At 41.7% G+C, this 24,095-nt stretch overlaps 1 long non-coding RNA gene across 2 annotated transcripts in view; it reads right to left on the reverse strand.

The window, feature by feature from the left end:
• Window positions 1-4,828: 4,828 nt before the first annotated feature.
• The window catches only part of LOC134357463 (uncharacterized), a 29,055-nt gene continuing 9,788 nt past the window's right edge, over window positions 4,829-24,095 (reverse strand). The window contains exons 2-4 of one of the 2 annotated variants that reach the window (XR_010020633.1): window positions 13,972-14,082; window positions 10,093-10,508; window positions 4,829-9,990 (exon numbers count right to left, since the gene is read on the reverse strand). This is a non-coding gene — a long non-coding RNA (uncharacterized LOC134357463). Of the gene's footprint in view, window positions 10,509-13,971; window positions 14,083-24,095 lie in introns of both variants that reach the window. The other variant, XR_010020632.1, reaches the window with a different exon arrangement.

Here is a 24,095-nt window from a genome sequence, read left to right on the forward strand (position 1 = left end):
ATAGCTTGCATAGCTATTCTATTGATGCCCCTCAAGTTTATAAACCCAAGGTTCCCCCACCACCTTCAACATCCTATGTTCCAGGGAAAATAGGAACTCATAGGTGGGGAACTCATAGTATTTTTGGAGTATTTCTTAAAACAGAATGCTTTGTAGCCAACCAGAAGTAGATAGTGGCAATCATAAGATAATTGAGATTTATATTCACATTAAGGGGAGAGAATGTGTCAAAGACTAGAGCTTTAAACTTGTACAGGGGCAGTAAAGAAGAGCTAACTAAAAAGAACTGTCAAATTAGATCAGGGGATCGATAAATGAGATGATGAGGCACAGCTAAAGGTTTTTTTTCAGGGGAGGACCCAATATCTATGGTTAATTAAAGATAATATCAAACTTAAAGGAAAAAAACACTACCATGGCACCATCAGCAAGGTGGTCAGAAGTTTGGATTGAGTACTTGAACAGCAAACGTAAGGAAGGAAAATTTAAAGTATGACACAAATTTAGCTAGAGCTGTAAAATTCTAGCTAAATAAGTGATAGTTTCCTAGGATATTTAAAGAAGAAGAGTTAGGAAAGGGACCAAAATCCATATAGTAAGTGAGTTTGGAGAATTAATAGAAAATATGGAGATGAATTCAGTCAGTTCATGCATTACCCTTCCTGATAAAGCAACTATCAAGGAGGAAGGAACTCAAGAAAAATTCTCTTTATGGAACAGTAACACTGAACAAACTGTTGGAGCTGCAGACTCAAATCATATAACCATATAACAATTACAGCACAGAAACAGGCCATCTTGGCCCTTCCAGTCCGTGCCAAACTCTTACTCTCACCTATTCCCACCGACCTGCACTCAGCCCATAACCCTCCATTCCTTTCCTGTCTATATATCTATCCAATTTAACTTTAAACAACATCATCGAACCTGCCTCAACCACTTCTGCTGGAAGCTCGTTCCACACAGCCACCACTCTCTGAGTAAAGAAGTTCCCCCTCATGTTACCCCTAAACTTTTGTCCTTTAACTCTCAACTCATGTCCTCGTTTGAATCTCCCCCACCCTCAATAGAAAAAGCCTATCCACGTCAACTCTATCTATCCCCCTCATAATTTTAAATACCTCTATCAAGTCCCCCCTCAACCTTCTAAGTTCCAAAGAATAAAGTCCTAACTTGTTCAACCTTTCTCCGTAACTTAGGTGATGAAACCCAGGTAACATTCTAGTAAATCTTTTCTATACTCTCTCTATTTTGTTGACATCTTTCCTATAATTCGGTGACCAAAACTGTACGCAATACTCCAAATTTGGCCTCACCAGTGCCTTGTACAATTTCAACATTACATCCCAACTCCTATACTCAATGCTCTGATTAATAAAGACCAGCATACCAAAAGCCTTCTTCACCACCCTATCCACATGAGATTCCACCTTCAGGGAACTATGCACCATTATTCCTCGATCCCTCTGTTCTACTGCATTCTTCAATGCTCTACCATTTACCATGTATGTCCTATTTTGATTAGTCCTACCAAAACATAGCACCTCACATTTATCAGCATTAAACTCCATCTGCCATCTTTCAGCCACTGCTGAATCCATTTTATTACTTCAATACTGAATGATTGAACCTTCCTAACCAACCTCCCACATGGGACCTTGTCAAAGGCCTTACTGAAGTCCATATAGACATCCACTGCTTTATCCTCGTCAACTTTCCTAGTAACCTCTTCAAAAAATTCAGTAAGATTTGTCAAACATGACCTTCCACGCACAAATCCATGTTGACTGTTCCTATTCAGAACCTGTCTATCCAGATAATTATATATACCATCTCTAAGAATACTTCCCATCAAGTTACCCACCACTGACGTCAAACTCACAGGCCGATAATTGCTAGGTTTACTCTTAGAACCCTTTTTAAACAACGGAACAACATGAGCAAAATACCAGTCTTCCAGCACCATCCCCATTTCTAATGACATTTGAAATATTTTTGTCAGAGCCCCTGCTATTTCCACACTAACTTCCCTCAAGGTCCTATGGAATATCCTGTCAGGACCCGGAGACTTATCCACTTTTATATTCCTTAAAAGCTCCAGTACCTCCTCTTCTTTAATCATCATAGTTTCCATAACTTCCCTACCTGTTTCTCTTATCTTACACAATTCAATATCCTTCTCCTTAGTGAAAACGAAGAAAAGAAATTGTTCAGAATCTCCCCCATCTCTTTTGGCTCCACACATAGTTGTCCACTCTGATTCTCTAAGGGACCAATTTTATCCCTCACTATCCTTTTGCTATTAATATAACGGTAGAAACCCTTGGGATTTATTTTCACCTTACTTGCCAAAGCAACCTCATATCTTCTTTTAGCTTTTCTAATTTCTTTCTTAAGATTCTTTTTACATTCTTTATATTCCTCGAGCACCTATTTACTCCTTTCTGCCTATATTTATTGTAGATAACTCTTTTTTCGAACCAAGTTTCCAATATCCCTTGAAAACCATGGCTCTCTCAAACTTTCAACCTTTCCTTTCAACCAAATAGGAACATAAAGATTCTGTACTCTCAAAATTTCCCCTTTGAATGACCTCCATTTCTCAATTACATTCTTCCCATAAAACAAATTGTCCCAATCCACTCCTTTTAAATCCTTTCGTATCTCCTCAAAATTAGCCTTTCTCCAATCAAAAATCTCAACCCTGGGTCCAGACCTATCCTTCTCCATAATTACATTGAAACTAATAACATTCTGATCACTGGACCCGAAGTGCTCCCCAACACAAACCTCCGACACCTGCCCTGTCTCATTCCCTAACAGGAGATCCAACACTGCCCCTTCTCTAGTTGGTACTTCAATGTATTGCTGCAAATCTTCTGCCCTGCTGGACATCATCTTATGAGTCCAAAGATGCAGCTGGTGAGATTCAGTTGATCTGAATTTTCCCCAAAATCCTTAGCTTTGGAAAATGTTCTGCTCGCCTGAAAAATGTAAATCCTTTATTCAAAAAGGAAAAGAAAAAGTAGGAAACTATTGGCTAGCTACTTAAGCACTTGCTTTGGGGAAAATGTAGAGAAGCTATTATGGAAGACATTATAGTCAGACAGGTATGACAACAAAAGTATTGTGATGGGCAACTTATGTCTGACTAAGTTATTGCAGTTTTTTGAAGAACTAATGTGTACCATAGATAAAGAGGAAATGGTGGATTTCTAGAAAGTATTTAACGAGAGAGAAAAATAAAAGCTCCTGGTGCAGAATGTAATATTGGTGTGGATAGAAAATTGGCTCACTAACAGAATAAAGAGAAGGCACAAATGGGATGTTATCTGGTTGGCAAGATCCATATGTGCCATTTGGACCTCGATTACTGTATTTGTTTAAGCATTTCCTAGGTTTACGGCATGATTTCCTTTCACTCTGATTTTGTAGGCTTCAAGATTGCTTATGAGATGCAGGTAAGATGGAAGTGTCTGAGGTGTCAGGTGGGTAATTTGAGAGGCACTATGCTCCTTTTTACTCATAAGCTCGAGGTTCTGAATACTATCTCAAAAGCTCTGGCTCCAGTTTGAGCTAAAGATTCACATCAAACAGGCAGGATGTTGCATTTCCTCAAAAGGAACATATCCTTGAAGTGTTTTCTGGCTCTTTGGTAATCTCTTCATGATGAAGCCTGGAACGATGTTCTGTTTTGGAAATCTGGCACTTAACACATGAACAACGTGACCAGCCCAACATAACTGACGGTGGTAATATTGAGCAGTGGAGAATACCAGTCCTTCCTGGAGGATTTTGCAGATGCTGCTTGATATTTTGAGGTCCACCAAGTCTCTGAAGCATACAGGAGGGCAGGGATTATTGATGCCAGGCAGACTATGATCCAAGTGCCAGGTTTGATACAGCAAGTAAATGGGAAAACAACAAAATGGCAGCATTATCAAGGGAATTCAATGCACAAATAAGAACGTTTTCCTTCAATTACACTGGACAACATTTTTTTCCTCCAAAAGTGTTGCTTCCTCAAATTTTTTTTTTTGTTTATGATAGGCTGCTTTAGGCTGAACACAAATATAATTTCAGACTACTTGTATCACATAGGATTTGGAGAAACAAATTATTTTTTAATGAAAATAATGTGTTTAATTGCACATTTAAAATTAATTAAAATTTAATTAAAAGCGGAACAAGTGCTACACATGCCCTTACACTTCCTCCCTTACCACCATTCAGGGCTCCAAACAGTCCTTCCAGGTGAGACAACACTTCACCTGTGAGTCAGCTGGGGTGATATACTGCGTCCGGTGCTCCCGATGTGGCCTTTTATATATTGGCGAGACCCGACGCAGACTGGGAGACCGCTTTGCTGAACACCTACGCTCTGTCCGCCAGAGAAAGCTGCATCTTCCAGTGGCCACACATTTTAATTCCACATCCCATTCCCATTCTGACATGTCTATCCACGGCCTCCTCTACTGTAAAGATGAAGCCACACTCAGGTTGGAGGAACAACACATTATATTCCGTCTGGGTAGCCTCCAACCTGATGGCATGAACATTGACTTCTCTAACTTCCGCTAATGCCCCACCTCCCCCCCGTACCCCATCTGTTACTTATTTTTATACACACATTCTTTCTCTCACTCTCCTTTTTCTCCCTCTGAATATACTCCTTGCCTATCCTCTGGGTCCCCCCCCCCCCCGTCTTTCTTCCTGGACCTCCTGTCCCATGATCCTCTCATATCCCTTTTGCCTATCACCTGTCCAGCTCTTGGCTCCATCCCTCCCCCTCCTGCCTTCTCCTGTCATTTTGGATCTCCCCCTCCAACTTTCAAATCCCTTATTCACTCTTCCTTCAGTTAGTTCTGACAAAGGGTCTCGGCCTGAAACGTCGACTGCACCTCTTCCTAGAGATGCTGTCTGGCCTGCTGCGTTCACCAGCAACTTTTATGTGTGTTGTTTAATTGCATAATGTTACAAATGTTTTGCAATAGTGCAACTAAGCTAAAAACGTTTTGTTGATAATTTTTGTTTGTACTCAGCATCTGAGGCTCCTCACTTGTGTCCAACAATAATCAGCCAGTTGCCCTGATACTGTTTCTCCATGACCGCAATGTCCTGATGAAACCTTTCACCGTGCTCAACACTGACAGCACCAAGATTTGCACGGAAGTAGTCTAAATGAGAATGCAGAAAATGAATCTTTAGTGACATGTTGCGCTTCATGGTTTTGTATGCTTGAAGCACGTTGTCAACTGGCTGCACGTAGTTTGGTGCGCTGCAGCTACCAAGTAAATTTTTAACAGCATCCTTGAATGCCATCCATGCGATTTTTTCCAGTCCCACTAGAAGTTCCCCGAATTGTCTATCTTTGATGACCTGCTTGATTTGTGGACCAGCAAAAAAATGCCTTCCTTAATATTGGCATCAATTATTCAGATTTGAATCATGAACTGAAATTTAAAAAAAGGTGATTTCAAAAATATGGTGCGCGATTCAGAAATTTCATGGTGATCTTCATGATTAGCCGCCCAAAATTCATTAAGATACACCCAAAAGTAGTCAGGAAGCAAAATCTTTGTTGTCCAGTGTTATATAGGAGCTTAGTGAGACCTTATCGTAGATTAGATTAGATTCAACTTTATTGTCATTGTGCCGAGTACAGATACAAAGCCAATGAAATGCATTTAGCATCTGACCAGAAATAAAAAGTGTTATTTACAAAATAACTGCAAATAAAAAGTGCTACAGCACACAAATATAAAAGTACTGAGGCTACAATATGGATGCAATACTGCTTAGCACTGTGATGAGAGGTTCAGCAGTGTCACAGACTCAGGGAAGAAGCGCTTCCTATGCGTGCTGGTGCGGGAGCGGAGGCTCCTGTAGCACCTACCGGATGGGAGGAGAGTAAGAAGTCCATGGTTAGGGTGAGATGCATCCCTGATAACGCTTTTCCCCCTACCCAGGCAGCGTTTATGGTAGATGTTCTCAATGGTGGGCAATTGGGTGCCGATAATCTGCTGGGCAGTTTTCACCACACGCTGGAGTGCTTAGTGGTCCGATACGGGACAATTGTCATATCTGTAATGCCGTCCATAATATTACTGTGTTTTAAAGAAAAAAAATATACACTGGAGACATTTCTGAGGTTTACTAGACTAATACCTGAATGGGAAGCTTGTCTCATGAGAACAGCTTAGAAAGATGAGGCTTAAATTTGGCAGTATTTAGAAAAGGGAGGCATTTTGAAATATAGGGGATTTTAAATGGTCCTCAAGGGTGAACATGGACAGAATGCTTTCTCTTACGGTCTAATAAAACTTTAAAAATAAGGATTTCCCATGTAGAACAGCTAAAACATTTTTGTCCAGGGGTCACAAGCCTTTGTGATGCTGCTGAAATACCATTAATCTGCTCTCTCCATTTGCTAATCAACTTGGCTTGACAGCAGCATACACAAATTAATATTGCATGAGAGGGCATAGTTTTAAGGTGCCTGGAAGTAGGTACAGGGGAGATGTCAGGGGTAAGTTTTTTTAAAATAAACGCAGAGAGTGGTAAGTGTGTGGAATGGGCTGCCAGCGGCGATGGTGGAGGTGGAAGCGATAGGGTCTTTTAAGAGACTCCTGGATGGAGCTTAGAAAAATAGAGGGCTATGGGTAAAGCCTAAGTAGTTCTACGGTAGGGACGTGTTTGGCACAGCTTTGTGGGCCGAAGGGCCTGTATTGTGCGGTAGATTTTCTATGTTTCTAATATTTTTTAAATACAGAGATCATTGTGCAGGGGCGGGGGTAACAGGGATACTGAGGCAAGATTACAATTTGATCAGACATGCTCTTATTGAATGGCAGAACAGGCTTGACAGCCCAGACTTCCTTTGAATTTGTGCTGTAATCTGCACTGAATGTTCTGTGATGAAATTGGGTACTTGAGTACAGGTCACATACTGCATTTCCAGAAATTTGAGCTGTGTACTCTGGGCTCAGACCAGCACATAAGTTGGGATGATGTAGTACGTGCTGATTGTCACTTGACTTGTTGTTTCTGATATCACAAGTGAATTCTTCAAAATTTGTTTTATTCACATTGTGATTTTAACTTCTTTCATTTTTTGACAGAAATACCTTTAGCTGCCAAGACAGGTTTTCTTTATCAATCTCATTCTCTGCCTTTAGGAAGGTCTCCATTTCAACTTCTTTGAAAGGAAATAATTTGCTTTATAATTATGAGGTGTTGCCATTAAAAGGGCAAATACCAGCAGCATACAGGCGTCTGTGGGCACGCGGCCAAGTGGTGAAAGCATTGGACTAGCGACCTGAAGGTCATGAGTTCGAGCCCCAGCCGAGGGAACGTGTTGTGTCCTTGAGCAAGGCACTTAACCACACATTGCTCTGCGACGACACTGGTGCCAAGCTGTATGGGTCCTAATGTCCTTCCCTTGGACAATGTGGAGAAGGGAGACTTGCACCATGGGCAACTGCTGGTCTTCCAAACAACCTTGTCCAGGCCTGCGCCCTAGAGGGTGAAGACTTTCCAGGCGTAGATCCATGGTCTCGCAAGACTAATGGATGCTTTTTTACAGGCATCTATTCAAGTTTACTGTCATTTAACTATATACATATATGCCATTAAATGAGACATTTCTCTAGACCAGGGTGTAAAGCACAGTAGTACACATAACACACAATAACTCAGGAATGTAAGAATTAAATCTACAAATAAATTACACATATATAAAGGAAGTAGAGTGTATAAATTAAATATTGTAGAGTATGGTACAAATTACCTAGTGACACTTCAAATGTGATGCTGCAGGGAGTTCAGAAGCCTAACGACTCGAAGGAAGAAGCTGTTTTCCATCCTGACTGTTCTTGTCTTTATGCATTAGAGTCTCCTGCCTTATGACAGAGAGTCAAAGAGGATGCTGGATAGAAGGGTGGGATTCTTGATAATACCAAGGGGCCTGAGTACACAATGCTCCCAATAAATTTTCCTGATGGATGATAGGGAGACACCTATGATCCTCTTGGCCATTTTCACTGTCCTTTGTAGGGCCCTTTGGTCCGATGTTCACCTGGTCCCATACCAGATGGAGATGCAATTTGTCAGGACACTCTCAGTGGTTCTCCTGTAAAATGCAGTTAAGATTGGGGTGGAGTGGGGGGGGGGGTGGAGAGCCTCGCTTGCCTCTATCTCCTCAGGAAGTGGAGGTGCTGATCTGCCTTCTTATTCATGGAGGTGATATTAAAGGATCAGGTGAGGTCACCTGTGATATGAACTCCCAGGAACTTGTTGCTATCAATCTTTCTATTGAGTAGTCATGTACGCACAAAGGGGGAAATGGTTCATCTCACTTTCCTAAAGAATACAATTACTATTTTGGCTTTATTGAAAATACATTTACTCAATTTTGATTCTAAATTCTATTTCTTCTGAATCCATTTCCCATTAAATCTTGAAAAATTCAGTAGAGGGTTGACACCAAACAAGTAAACTGGCTTTCTGGAACAGGAAAATAAAACTGGAGGAACCGAGCAGGTCAGGCAACATCTGAGAAGGTGAGCTAAACACAGATTCTACAGATACTGGAAATCCAGGAGTCAGAGACAGACAGACAGACAATGTTGGAGGAACTCAAAAGGTCAGGTAGCATCTATGGAAAGGAATAAAAAATTAACATAGAACACTGAACAGTATAGCACAGGAACAGGTCCTTCAGCCCTTAAGGTTGCACTAAACCAGCTAAAGAGCAAATCAAAAACCCCTCACAACTAATACTTCCTACCTACACCATGTCCATTTCTCTCCATCTCCCTCATATCCATGTGCCTATCTAAACAGCTCTTAAAAGCCTCCAATATATTTACCTTTACCACCATACCAGGCAGCACATTCCAGGCATCCACGACCCCCTTACATCAGCTTTGAAGCTACCCCCTTTCACCTTCAATTGTATGCCCTCTGGTGGAGATATTTCTATCCTGGGAAACAGAGACCCTCTGTCTACTCTCTCTATGCCTCTCAATCTTACAAACCTCTATCAAATCTCCCCTTAGCCTCTGAGAAAACAACCCAAGTTTGTCCAACCTCTCATGATAGCATTTGCCCTCTAATCAGGCAGCTTTCCGCACCCTCTCCAAAGCCTCAACATCCTTCCCATCATGGGGTGACCAGAAATGTGTGCAATACTCCAGATGTGGCCTAACCAGAGTTCTATAACCTCCTGACTTTTAAACTAAATTAATGAAAGTATTTCATAAGCCTTTTTAACCACCTGTGTAGCCACTTTCAAACAGCTATGAACCTGGACCCCAAGATCTCTGTTTTATTCCTTTCCATAGATGTTATTTAATCTGCTGAGTTGCTCCAGCATTTTGTGTGTTAATTGAGGGATGAAATAGATTGAACTGAAAGATTAATTGTCTTTCAGTCCAGGCTTTGTCAATCTATTTGCAAAGTATGCTGGGCATCCAGAGATAAGCTTTAATTGTATAATATATGAGGCTTTACGTGCAAAAGCTGGCTTTAAGGAATTTGAAGACATGAAGATTGTAACCAAGGCAAGTCATTTCATTTCTGGTTGTACTTTGAACAAATCTAAGAATTTATTGGCCTAATTATGTACAACAATGTTTGTTGGCTTAGTAGAGGTTCTGATCTTAAATGTTAAGTGTTTGGATTTTTAAACTGATGCCTTTTGCAGATCTCATCTCACATTTATATAACTTGAACACTAAATTACAGGGATCTGGCAAAACACTTGATGCTTGATAATATGAAATTTTTTTTTCCCCAATCAAAGCCTTTGAAATCAAACTGGAAGCAATTAAATGTGATGCTGACAATGGAAATAAACTAAAAGAAACATGATTGATATTGAAATTCCTGAAAAGACAGGTATTCAGAACCTTCCAATCCATGTTTTGAGCATCATTAGTTCACGTATTGAACAAGTTTCTTTAAGATTCACCAAGTTCATGTCATTTGCTGAAATGCAAAACAAAATGTGTTGATGATATAACACTAGACACTTATTTGGAAACATTACAGTGGAATGATTAAAATAATTTTGAAATGTAATTGACTTACAAAGCAGCTCAACTTGGAGGCAAAGATTTGTCAACTTAAGAGTTGAACTAGAAAATACTGACAGATTGGTTGGTTTGGTTGTTCATCCATCGCCGATGAAGACCTTGACACCATGATGATGATGATGATGGTGTCGAGACCAGCGCTTGATTTGGATTTAAGTGAGGGAGAGGTGCGCAGCGTCAGTCTCACTCTCTCTTTTCAATTCCTAACTGGATCCAGTGGCAAGACAACAGTCGAGATGGCTGGAGATGGGACTAGGCGCAGTGGATGACCAAGACATCTTCTGTGTCTTGTCGTGTTCTACACGTTCCACGACACTTGCAGAGACCACCTTCTTGACTGCTGGCCTTTCCATTGGTCTTGTCTGCTCAATCTGCTGGAGTCTCTCTTCACATGCTGAGATTGGTTAGTGACTGGAACAAAGCATAAAAATCCAGACAATGAGGTCTGAAACTCTGGAATTCCATTCCTGAAATTTTTTAAACTGTCTGAAAAGTCTTGCAATGGCAATATTTACAGTATTTTCATCGAAATATTTATGAGTCATTGTTTTCAGTGATCAATTTGGTCGAGTCTTATAGGAATACAATTACTGATGAAACTCGTGCTAGGTGCATAGGTATCAAAACAAACAAATACAAGCCAGATATAAATATTTGTTGCTGTTCATGCAGTGAACCTTACACATTCACTTTTTAAAAAGTTATGCAGTACAACAATACTATTTAGAAATTAGTGATTTTCAATTGTTTTTATGATTTATACTTAAAATTTTTGATGGGGTTTTCTGAAAGGTTTCATTTATTTCAAATGTCTGTCATACTTAGTAAAACAATACATTGTAATTAAACAACAGGACTTGTCCTTTTCTCTTAAAGTCCATAATAACTATTTTCTTTAATCAATGGTAATTCATTAGTAAATGATAAACTCTGTTCAAAACTACCACATCACTTGAGAGAATTTGTTTTGAAGATTATTGCAAATTTGGGAACATGCTTTCAAATATTCATCACCCTGATGATCCAAGCAGGATGCACAGGTGAAGGCAACAATTCAGAGTGCAATTGATCTGTCACTAAACACTGTAGATTGCCCACCTGAAACTGGGCAATTTGGGCAGCTATCTATTTTCATTTCTCTAACAGTGGTTGCATACATGAAGATAATTCACAGGCTGTTTCATAGTACCTACAGTACTGTGTCAGGAATCCTTCCTGGACACACCCAAAATATTCTGCCCCGTCTAAACCTTTTACACCAAGGAGCCAATCAATATTAGGGAAGTTGAAATTACCCACGACAATAAACCTGTCGTTTTTGTACCTTTTCAAAATCTGCCTCCTAATCTGCTCCCTGGTGTCTCTGTTGCTATTGGGGGGGGGGGGGGGGAAGAAAGAGAAGAAGGAATCTATACAAATACTCACGACAGAGTGACTGTTCCCCAATGTCTCTGTTGCTATGGGGGAGGGGGGGGTGAATCTATACAAACACTCACACAGTGATTGTTCCCTTTCTGTTTCTAATTTTTCCTTTGTCTCTTACCCAAGATTTGCAAACAAGACAGCCCTGGTAAGCCTGATGTTTGTCTTCTCCTGCCCTACTGAAGTAATCTCCTTGTACCTCAGCTCCATCTTGTCCCTCTTGGTTTAGTCTCTTTGTATTTAGATCTATGATACCCTGCATGCTTCCAAACAATCCCCTGGCCCTCACCACTACATTTTCATCATGGATATTTAGTTAGGCTATCTCTCCATTGTCTTCTAGAACAGTGGTCCCCAACCTCCGGGCCACGGACCGACACATGCAGGGGTGCAGCGGTAGCCGGAGTGCACCCAGTAGTCAGTCTTCATTAGGGGAACTGAGGTGGAGAGGGTCAATAACTCTAAATTCTTCGGCATTAAGGATCGACGTTTCTCTCTCTGAAAAGTGTCAGAGGATCTGTCCTGGGACCAGCACGTAACTGTCATTACAAAGAAAGCACGGCAGCACCTATACTTTATTAGCAGTTTGTGTAGATTCAACATGTCACCTTGATCCTGACAGCCCTGTCTTTTCAGCCTGTCTGGGCTGGTGTTTAAATTGACCAAACAATGAAACAGCTAAAGGCTCCAGCGCCCTACAAAGAGGAGTGAACATCGCATAGAGCAAGTGAAATCGGCAATCGCCTTTGATCTGGGCCAATGTTTACATGCTGGGCAGCACCTAATTAATTAGCTTGTTTATTTTGGCTTTTTTCTCAAAGATGTGCTGGGTGCGCTCCGGCTACTGCTGCACCCCTGCATGCTTCGCAGCCCGGAGGTTGGGGACCACTGTTCTAGAGCACAGACTCAACTAGTTCCCCTCTACTAATATCCCCTGCTGGTTAGACCTTGTGCTTAGCCTTAGCAACATCTCGACTCATCCCACTTTCACCAAAGCAAAGGAGTAGCCATGGGCACTCACATGGGCGCTTGTTATGCCCGTTTTTTTTTAATTGGCCACATGGAGCAGGTCATGTTCCAAACTTACCTAGGCACCACTGCAACTTTCTCTGCTATATAGCTGACTGCATTGATACTTCCTGTATCTCTGTGGATCTCAACTTCCATACTGCCCTCAAATTCAGTTGCTCTATCCCTAACCTCCTCTCTCCTTCCTTGTTCTGCCTCCATCTCAGTAGACAGATACCCACAGTAAAAACCCACTGACTTCCACAGCTACCTAGACCACACCTGCTCCCACATATCCAATTGAAAGGACGCCATGTTATTTCCTCAATTCCACCATCTCCACCACATCTGTTCAAGATGAGGTCGTCCAAAGACATCTGAGATATAACTGCTTCCTCTCCGCCTATTGATGGCTTTCAGACACACATCTCTATTTCCCCACACTTCTGCTGTTAGCCCCTTTCATGTTCTTCAGCCTCAGCACAGGTAATAGAGTTGCCCTGGTCTTCACCCATCACTCCATCAGCCTATGCATCCAGCACATCATTACTATTTCATCAGTTATGTCATATCACCATCAGCCAACTTTACTACCAGACCATCCCCACCAGTTTCTGCATAAGTCACTCTTCCCTCCCCATCCAAGCCCTCCCTCCCCAACCATTCTCCCCTGTAACTATACGAGGATTAACTCCTGTTCCTGTCGTTTCACCACCATCCATAGCCTTAGACAGTGAGGCAGTCTTTCACATGCATATCCACTAGCTTTATTTATTGTAGCTACATCAGTGAGACCAGCAGTAGAAACACCCATTGCTTCACCAGGCATCTGCACTCTGACCACCATGGCTGTCTTGATCTCCCAATTGCCAGCCATCATTTCTTCTCCCGATTCCCACCTCCACATCTGTCCTCTGCCTCCCCGACATTATAGAACATCTCGTCACACATGTCGCTGGAAATAAATCTGATCCTGAAATGTACATTCCAGAAACAGCACCTGCACACCAAAAGACCACCACCACTTGGGTAGTCTACAACCCACTGGCATGAACATTTAATTTCCCAATTTCCGATAAACTAATCCCTTTTCTGTCCCCTTGATCCACTTGGAACCCATCATGCTGTCACTTTTCCCTCCTCCACCCTCCATATATTCAAACCTGACCTCCCCACCTCCCTCACTTTATTCCATGCTTGACCCCCAATTAGATTCCATCAACTGCAGCCCTTTGCTGCTTTCACCCTTCACCTCTCAGCTTCTGGCACTATTTCCACTCTCCCCTCCTCATCTGCCTATCAACCCTTCTTCCCTGCAGCCACTTATCACGTGTTAGTTCTCACTTTACCCCTTTATACTGGCTATCTCCCCTGTTTCAGTCTAGATGAAGGGGCTTGACCTGAAACACTGACTGTTTATTTGCCTCCGCAGATGCTGCCTGACCTGTTGAGATCCCCAGCACCTTTGTGAGTTGCTCCAGATTTCATCAGTTGTAGTCTCAAGTCTTCATATTAAGTCCTTGCTTGCCTTGGGTTTTCCCACAACCGAGGAGATCTAAATTCAAGTAATTAAGTACATAAAAAATTAGAAACTTGTATCAATAATATACCCAGTTTATATCCAATGTAAATGAACAATGAGATTTTACAGCAATGATCCAAGAATGAGAAGTTAAAGTCAGAGCTCCATGGGTGATAAGAGTAGAGGAAAATAAAACAGAAAATAACAGATGCAAAGTTGCTAACACAAGTCAGAACCAAACAAACAAACAAACAAGGGAAGGATATAGTCTGCAACTCCAGGACAGGGGCAGAGGGAGTGCTGTGCAGCCTGAGGTGGTGTTTCAATTACTCCATCCTCTGCTGTGAGAGATAGCGGGGTGATTCTGAGACTTTTGCACAGTCCTGCAGACAGCAAATATCTCAACAAACAAAGAATGGGACTGGGAATGCAACCAGCATCTGTACAGATTGTACAGATAATAAGATAGAAAAGAGTCTGACAAGTGCTTAGTTGCAAACAAAATAGAATCCAAAAATATTCTACAGTCACACAAATGGGTAAAAGGACAGAAGCCAAACTGGAAGGTAGAGGGCAGAGCTGAGGAAGATTTTGCAGCTGTAGTCTTAGCCAAGGAAGATGTATTGAGATCCTAGTTAGCCTAAAAATTTGTTGAGATGCAGGAAAAGGCTGACTGGACAAAGAGCAGATTACCTTGACTTGATGGATGCATATGACATTGCTGAGGAAAATGGGAGAGGAAATTATAAAAGGTATTCACCACATTCTTCTGAACTACATATTCAGGGTTACGTACAAGTACTGGAAAATTATAAATGCATCATTCCTACCCAAAACATTTTGGAAAAACACAGGAATCTGGGGCAGTCTGCTTAACATCAACAGTGGAAGAGATTGACAGGGATAAGAATGCAGTTTACAGGGACAAGTACAAGTAGGTCCTTGTACACAAACTCACTCAAAATGATCAGGCAGGTATTATCAGAAAGTACCTTTACCAGCCATGTATACTACATTTACATGTATTAGGAATTTGCTGTGTTATATTGGTCAGAGCACAGCATGCAATGGAAAACAATAACATTCAACAATTATAAAGATTAAAAAATTGTATAAAAATAAAGCTAACAGGTTCAAGTACAGATATGGAATAAAATGTGCATAAATATAGAGATAACAGCATGTATTTACAAAGTAAACAGTATTATAAAAAATAATTTAAAGTGTTTTCAGTGCAGTGACGGGAGTAACAAATAGAAGGGGTGGGATCTTATTAGAACAGTTATAGAACGTAGAACAGTACAACACAGACCCTTCAGCCCACAATGTTGTGCCGACCCTCAAACCCTGCCTCCCATATAAGCCCCCACCTTAAATTCCTCCATATACCTGTCTAGTAGTCTCTTAAACTTCACCAGTGTATCTGCCTGCACCACTGACTCAGGCAGTGTATTCCACGCACCAACCACTCTGTGTGGAAAAAAAACCTTCCTCTAATATCCCTCTTGAACTTCCCACCCCTTACCTTAAAGCCATGTCCTCTTGTATTGAGCAGTGGTGCCCTGGGGAAGAGGCACTGGCTATCCACTCTATCTATTCCTCTTATTACACCTCTATCATGTCTCCTCTCATCCTCCTCCTCTCCAAAGAGTAAAGCCCTAGCTCCCTTAATCTCTGATCATAATGCATACTTTCTAAACCAGGCAGCATCCTGGTAAATCTCTTCTGTACCTTTTCCAATGGTTCCACATTCTTCATATAGTGAGGCGACCAGAACTGGACACGGTACTCCAAGTGTGGCCTAACCAGAGTTTTACAGAGCTGCATCATTACATCGCGACTCTTAAACTCTATCCCTCGACTTATGAAAGCTAATACCCCATAAGCTTTCTTAACTATCCTATCCACCTGAGGCAACTTTCAGGGATCTGTGGACATGTACCCCCAGATCCCTCTGCTCCTCCACACTACCAAGTATCCTGCCATTTACTCTGAACTCTGCCTTGGAGTTTGTCCTTGCAAAGTGTACCACCTCACACTTCTCCGGGTTGAACTCCATCTGCCACTTCTCAGCCCACTTCTGCATCCTATCAATGTCTCTCTGCAATCTTTGACAATCCTCTACACTATCTACAACACCACCAACCTTTGTGTCATCTGCAAACTTGCCAACCCACCCTTCTACCCCCACATCCAGGTCGTTAATAAAAATCACAAAAAGTAGAGGTTCCAGAACAGGAAGGATGTCGAGGCTTTGGAAAGGGTGCAGAGGATGTTTGCCAGGATGCTGCCTGGTTTAGAGGGCCATGCTGTCACGAGAGGCTGGATAAGCTCAGGATTTCTCTGGAGTGTCAGAGGCTCATGGGGTGATCTGATAGAGGCATAGACAGTAAACAGATTGTATCTGTTTCCCAAGCTTGAAATGTCTAATGCCATTCAAGGTGAGACGGGGTAGGTTCAAAGGGGATGTGAGGGGCAAGGTTTTTTTTTTATTTACTCAGTGTGGTGGATTTCTGGAATGCACTGTCTGCCATGGTGGTCGAGGCAATTACATTAGAGGCTTTTATGAGATATTTAAATAGGAACAAGGATGTGACAAAGATGGGGAGATATAGCCATTGTGTAGGTAGAAGCAATAGTTGCTGGGGCTCTTTGATCAACTTTTTAGTTGGTTGAGCATAACACTGTGGACCACAGACGACCAGAACTGTAAACAATACTCCTGATATGGCCGAACCAGAGTTTTATAAAGTTGCAACATAATCTCTTTACTTTTGAACTCAATGCTAGACTATTAAAAACGTGCATTTCATAAGCCTTCTTAACTACTCTATCGATCTGTGTAGCCACTTTCAAAGAGCAATGAACTTGGATCAAGATCCCTCTGCTCAGCAACACTGTTCAGGATCTTGTCTTTAACAGTGTACTGTCTCCTTGCATCTGCCCCACCAAGATGCAACACGTCACATTTATCTGGGTTAAACTCCACCTGCCATTTCTCTGCCCATATCTGAAAATAATCTGTATCACTCAATATTCTTTGCCAGTATTCTACACTATCTACAAGTTCACCAATCTTGGTATCATTCACAAATTTACAGCAGAGGTCTCAGCACAGATCCATGTGGAACACCACTAGCTCAAATAAGTCCCTTCAACCACTACTCCGCTTTCTATGTACAAGCCAGTTCTGAATCCAATTCACCACAGACCTCATGTATCTTAACCTTTTGGATTAGCCTCCCATGAGGAAGTTTGTCAAGGCCTTACTAAAATCTATGTAGACAACATCCAGTCCGCTACCCTCATCAATCTCTCTTGCCACATTGTCAAAAAACTCAATCAAGTTGGTAAGACATGACCCGACCCGCACAAAGCCATGCTGACTCTCCCTAATTAGGCCATGGGTTTCCAAATGCTCATATATTCTATCCCTAAGAATTTTCTCCAGCAATTTCCCTACAACTGGCGTGAGACTCATCAGTCTGTAGTTCCCAGGATTGTTCCTTGACCGTTCAGCATTGGCCACTTGTCTGTCCTCTGGGACCTCACCTGTGCCTAGAGAGGATAAAAGGATATTGGTTAAAGCCCCAGCAATCTCATCTCTTGCCTCCTTCAGTAACTTGGGGTAAATCCCATCACACCCTGGGGCCCTATGCACCTTAATACTTCATCAGGAGGCCCAACACTTCCTCCTCCTTGATTTCTAAACACCAACATATCTATACACTCAGTACTGTTCTCCTGGTCCTCCATAACCTTTTCCTTGGTAAATACTGAAGCAAAATACTCATTAAGTACCTCACTCACATTCTCCACATCCAAGCATATGTTCCCTCCTTTATCCTTGAGTGGTCCTACTCAAGGATATATGTGGAAATATAGAGAGGAAGTTAAAAATAATAATAATAATAATAATAAATAAGCAATAGATATTGAGAATATGAATTTAAGAGTCCTTGAAAATGAGCCCTATAGGTTGTGGGAACAGTTATGGGGCAAATGAAGCTGATTGAAGTTATACCCTTTGGTTCAAGCACCTGACGATTGAGGGGTAATAACTGTTCCTGAACCAGATGTCACGAGTCCTGAGGCTCCTGTACCTTCTTCCTGATGTCAGCAGTGAAGAGAGAGCATGACCTGGGTGTTGAGGGTCCATGATGATGGATGCTACTTTCCTGTGAGGACACTCCATGTAGATGTGCTCAATGGTGGGGAGGGCTTTACCTGTGATCGACTGGGCTATATCCACTACTTTTTGTGGGCTTTTCAATTTAAGAGCTTTGGTGTTTCCATACCAAATTGCGATGCAGCCAGAAGTTTATCAAAGTTTTAGATGTCATGCTGGATCTTCATAAACTATCTTGGTAAATTTGGTTGTTCAAGGTCCAGGAAACTCGCCACATCGGAGCACCGCAATGGTTTATCATGAAACATGCACTTCCAACTTTTGCCTTCTTGGCTGCTTTACCTTGCTTCTGAAAGTTGTTTGCTTAACAAGTGCTTTGATTATGCTGGCTCCTTTATTTGCAACAGAAGGATTGCAGCCAAGTTTCACGGATTGATTCCTGAAATAATAGGTTAGAGAAATGAAGGCTGTTAAGCAGACTTGGACTCTTGAATTTAGATACAACCTCATGTAAACACATGAAGCATGGAAGATTAGATAGGGTTGATGCCTCCCCTGGCCGGGGAGTCTAGAGCCAGGGATCAGTCTGAGAAAAGGTCAGCCATTCAAGATAGTGAGGAGGAAGAATTTATTCACGACAGGTAGGAAGTCTTTAGAATTTTCTATCCAAGAGATTGGTGAAGCTCAATCACCGAGTACATTCACGACAGATAGAAAAATTTTTAGATATTAATCAAGGGACATGGGGACTAATGCAACAAAGTGAAACCAAGCACCAGTCATTATTTTGTTGAACGGTGGAACAGGCAGAACTAAATTTGCTATTATTTATGCTCTTTTTCAAGCCATCAGACTAATTCCCTTTGTTTCACCACTTTATTCCCCCCACCCTGTACAAATGCCCCTCTTCTAGTTTTAATGAAGAGCTTGGGGACTGAAACATTAACTGCTTTTCTTTCCACAGACGCTATTTGACTACAGATTTTTTTTCCAGCATTTTCTGCCTGGATTTGTTTAAACTAAAAACAATTTATCTCTTCTTGATGAAATAAGAGGGTTTATAAAGGAAATGCATTGATATGGTTTATGTAGACTTCCATTAGGCATTTTAATGAGATAATACACTATTCATCAAGATTATTGACCATGGAATTGAACAATGTGACAGGAAATACAGAAATAATAATTAAAGGCTGTTCATCAGACTGATGAATGTGTCAAATGGAGTTCTCCAAGCTTAGTACTATGAATTCCTCTTCTCTTTACACATTTTAATGTTTTGAACTTTGTAGATAACAGTTTACAAACATGCAGATGCCAACTCAAAAGCATTGAACAACATTCACAACGAGCTGGAGGAACTCAGTAGGTCAGGTAGCATCTAGAGTTTGATGCTTTCATCAAGACCCCAGCATTAGGACAGAAGTCAGAATATAAAGGTAGGAGGAAGGGGAGGATCTCAAGTTGAGAGGGAATAGGCGAGTCGAGGTGGGTGGGATACTTCTTATACTGTATATAAATGATTTAGATGATGGAATAGATGACTTTGTTGCCAAGTTTGCAATTGATACAAAGATTGGTGGAGGGGCAAATAGTGTTGAGAAAACAGGTAGGCTGCAGAAGAACTTTTACAGATTAGGAGAATGGGCAAGACAGTGGCAAATGAAATACAATGTTGGAAAATATATGGTCATGCACTTTGGGAGAAGAAACAAATATGCAGACTATTTTCTAAAAGGGGAGAAAATCCAAAAATCTGAGGTGTAAAAGGAACTTGGGAGACCTTGTGGAGAACATCCTAAAGGTTAACTCGTAGATTAAGTTGGCGGTGAGGAAAGCACATGCAGTGTTAGTATTCATTTCAAAAGGTCTTGAATACAAGAGCAGGAATGTGATGCTGAGGCTTTATAAGGCACTGGTGAGACCTCACTGAGTACTGTCAACAGTTTTGGGCTCCTCATTGAAGTAAAGATGTGCTGGCATTGGAGGGGGTCCAGAGGAGGTTCTGAAGGAGGATTCTGGGAATGAAAGGGTCATATGAGGAATGTTTGATGACCCTGGGCCTATAATTGCTGGAAATTAGAAGGATGGTGGGGAGGGCGGGGGAGATCTCATTGAAACCTTTCAAACATTTAAAGGCCTAGACAGAGTAGATTTGGAAAGGACGTTTCCCCATAGTGGGGAAGTCTAGGACAAGAGGCACAGCCTTAGGATAGAGGGGCATCCATTTAAAACAGATGTGGAGAAATTTCTTCGCCAGAGGTTGGTGAATTTGTTACCACAGGCAGCAGTGGAGGCCAGGTTGTTGGGGGCATTTAAGGCAGAGATTGATTATTCTTGATTGGATATGGCATCAAAGGTTAAGGGGAGAAGGCCAGGGAGTGGGACCGAGGAGGGTTAAAAAAAAGCATCAGTCACATAGAATGGTGGAGTAGACTTGATCAGCCAAATGGCCTAAATCTGCTCCTATGTCTTATGATTCAGGGAAAAGATACTTTAGTTGTGTGGAGAGTCTCCTGGGAACCGAGGAGGCTGCAAGGTATTTCCAATCATGACAGTAGACAGTGAGAAGTTATTGCTATAGTTTGAGAGTCAGCTGTAGGTGACTAGCACAGATACAGGCCCTTCAGCCACACAGGCCCATGCTGATCATGATGCCCACCTGTGTTCACCCACAGTCCTCCAAGTCACACCCCTTGTACCTGTCCAAGTTCTTCTTAAATGATAGTATTGTACCTGGCTCAACCACTTCCTTTGGTGGCTTGTTCCACATATTCAGCACACTCTGCAAGAAAATGCTGCCTCTCAGGTGCCTTTTAGATCTTTCTTCTCTTACCCCAAATCTATACCCCATAATTTTAGACACCCCTGCCCTGGGGAAAGTCCGTTGCTTTATCTATATCTTGCAAAATTCGTAACACTTCTTTCAGATTGTCCCTTCATTCTCCAATACTCCAAGCAATTGAAAATCTAGCTTGGCCAACCTCACCCTATAACTTGGGCTTTTGAGTTTTGACAAGATCTTAAATTTTTATGCACTCATTCCAGCTTAACCACATCTTTCCTATTACAGAAAGCTCAAAACAAAGAATACTCCAAATGCAGCCACACTAACAACTTATGGAACTGCAACATAATATTCTAACTCCTCTACTCAACGCCTTTTTCAACACCCTGTAGACCTGTGATGCTGCTTTCAACCAGCTGGTGCAGAAAATGCGTATTCCAAAAATGAAGGAATACTCAAATGGTAAAATACTACAAGCGTGGCCGACAAGGGAAGTCAAAGCTATTGTAAAAGCAAAAGAAAGGGCATACAACAAAGCACAATTGGTGGGAAGATAGAGGATTGGGACGTTTCAAAACAACCTACAGAGAGCAATGAAAAAGATCATTAGAAGGGAAAAGACCAGACTAGAGGAACTGCACCCTAGGGTTCTGAAAGAGGTAATGTTAGAGATTGCAGAGGCATTAGCAATGATCTTTCAAAAATCATTGACGCCTTCCTCCTGGTAGGCACTTTAGATCACTGTATGCCAGGACAAATAGGTACAAGAACAGTTTCTTTCCGTATGCCAGTCTTATGAACACCTGAAATTTAGACTATTATAAACCATGCACCTGTACATACACAGGTATACCTCATTGTATATAATTCACGATTATTTGCACTATTGTTTTGTTTGCTTTTTGATTCTGTACAGTGAAAGCTCATTGAGACGGGCATCAAATTCCCTGTATGTGTCCACATACTTGGCGATAATAAAGGATTCTGATTCTGACTGGCATGGTGCCACAGGACTGGAAAATTGCAAATGTTACTCCACTTTTTAAGAAAGGAGGAAGGCAGCAGAAAGGAAATTATAGCCCAGTTAGCCTGATCTCAGTGGTTGGGAAGATGTTGGAGTCAATTGTTAAGGATGAGGTGATGGAGTACTTGGTGACACAGGACAAGATATTACAAAGTCAGCATGGTTTCCTTCAGGGAAAATCCTGCCTGACGAACCTGTTGGAATACTTTAAGGAGATTACAAGTAGGTTAGATAAAGGAGATGCAGCGGATGTTGTAAATTTGGACTTTCAGAATGCCTTTGACAAAGTCCCACACGAGGCTATTTACCAAGTTAAGAGCCCATGGTATTAGAGGAAAGCTACTAACACGATTAGAGCATTGGCAGATTGGTAGGGGGCAGTAAGTGGGAATAAAAAGATCCTTTTCTGTTTGGTTACCAGTGACTAGTGGTGTTCCGCAGGGGTCGGTGTTGGGACCACTTCTTTTTATGCTGTATACAAATGATTTAGATGATGGAATAGATGGCTTTGTTGCCAAGTTTGCAAATGATATGAAGATTGGTGGAGGGGCAGGTAGTGTTGAGGAAACAGGTAGGCTGCAGAAGGTCTTAGACAGATTAGGAGAATGGGCAAGAAAGTGGCAAATTAAGTAAGTTGTTGGAAAATGCTTGGTCATGCACTTTGGAAGTAGAAATAAATGTGCGGACTGTTTTCTAAATGGGGAGAAAAGCCAGGAATCTGAGATGCAGAGGGACTTGGGAGTTCTTGTGCAGAACACCCTGAAGGTTAACTTGCAGGTTGAGTCAGTGGTGGGAAAGGCAAATGCAACGTTAGCATTCATTTCAAGAGGTCTAGAATACAAGAGCAAGGATGTGATGCTGATGCTTTATAAGGCACTGGTGAGACCTCATCTTCGATAAGAGGTGCTGGCATTGCAGAGGGTCCAGAGGAAGTTCACAAGGATGATTCCAGGAATGAAAGAGTTATCATACAAGAAACATTAGATGGTTCTGGGTCTGTACTCGCTGGAATTCAGAAGGATAGGGGGGGTGGGGGGGGGGAAGAATCTCATTGAAACCTTTCGAATGTTTAAATGCCTAGACAGAGTAGATGTGGAAAGGATGTTTCCCATGGTGGGAGAGTCGAGGACAAGAGGGCATAGCCTCAGGATAGAGGGGCACCCTTTCGAAACAGAGAAATTTCTTTAGCCAAAGGGTGGTGAATTTGTGGAATTTGTTGCCACATGCAGCTGTGGATGCCAGCTAAAGAAATTCCTCTGTTTCGAAAGGGTGCCCCTCTATCCTGAGGCTATGCCCTCTTGTCCTCGACTCTCCCACCATGGGAAACATCCTTTCCACATCTACTCTGTCTAGGCATTTAAACATTTGAAATTATTTAAGGCAGACATTGATAGGTTCTTGATTGGACATGGCATCAAAGGTTATGGAGAGAAGGCTGGGAACTGGGAACTGGGGTTGAGGAGGAGATAGGGGGAAAAAAAAAAGGATCAGCTAGACTCGATCAGCCTAATTCTGCTCCTATGTTTTATGGTCTTATTGAGCTACACACTTGTACTCTTAATTCCTCTGTTCCACGACACTCCTTAAAAATCAACCATTTACAGTGTCTATAAAAAGTATTCACTCCCCCCACCCCAGAACTTTTCATGTTTTATTGCTTTACAACATTGACTCACAGTTGATTTAATTTGGCTTCTTTGACACTGATCAACAGGAAAGACTTCCGTGTCAAGGTGAAAACAGATCTCTACAAATTGCTCTAAATTTATCACAATGATTAAAACACAAAATAATTGATTGCATAATTACAAGTCAGTATTTAATAGATGCACCTTCGGCAGCAATTACAGCCTTGAGTCTGGGTGGAAAGTTTTCTATTAGCTTTGCACATCTGGACACTGCAATTTTTCCCCATTCTTTTTTACAAAACTGCTTAAGCTCTGTGATGGGGATCGTGAGTGAACAGCCCTTTTTCAAATCCAGCCTAAATTCTCAATTGGACTGAGGTCTGGACACTGACTTGGTCAGTCCAGGACATTTATCTTTGTTATTTTTAAGCCATTTCTGTGTAGCTTTGGCTTTATGTTTGGGGTCATGGAAAGATA

This window comes from Mobula hypostoma, chromosome 16 (genome assembly GCF_963921235.1).
Source record: "Mobula hypostoma chromosome 16, sMobHyp1.1, whole genome shotgun sequence".
NCBI lineage: Eukaryota > Metazoa > Chordata > Chondrichthyes > Myliobatiformes > Myliobatidae > Mobula > Mobula hypostoma.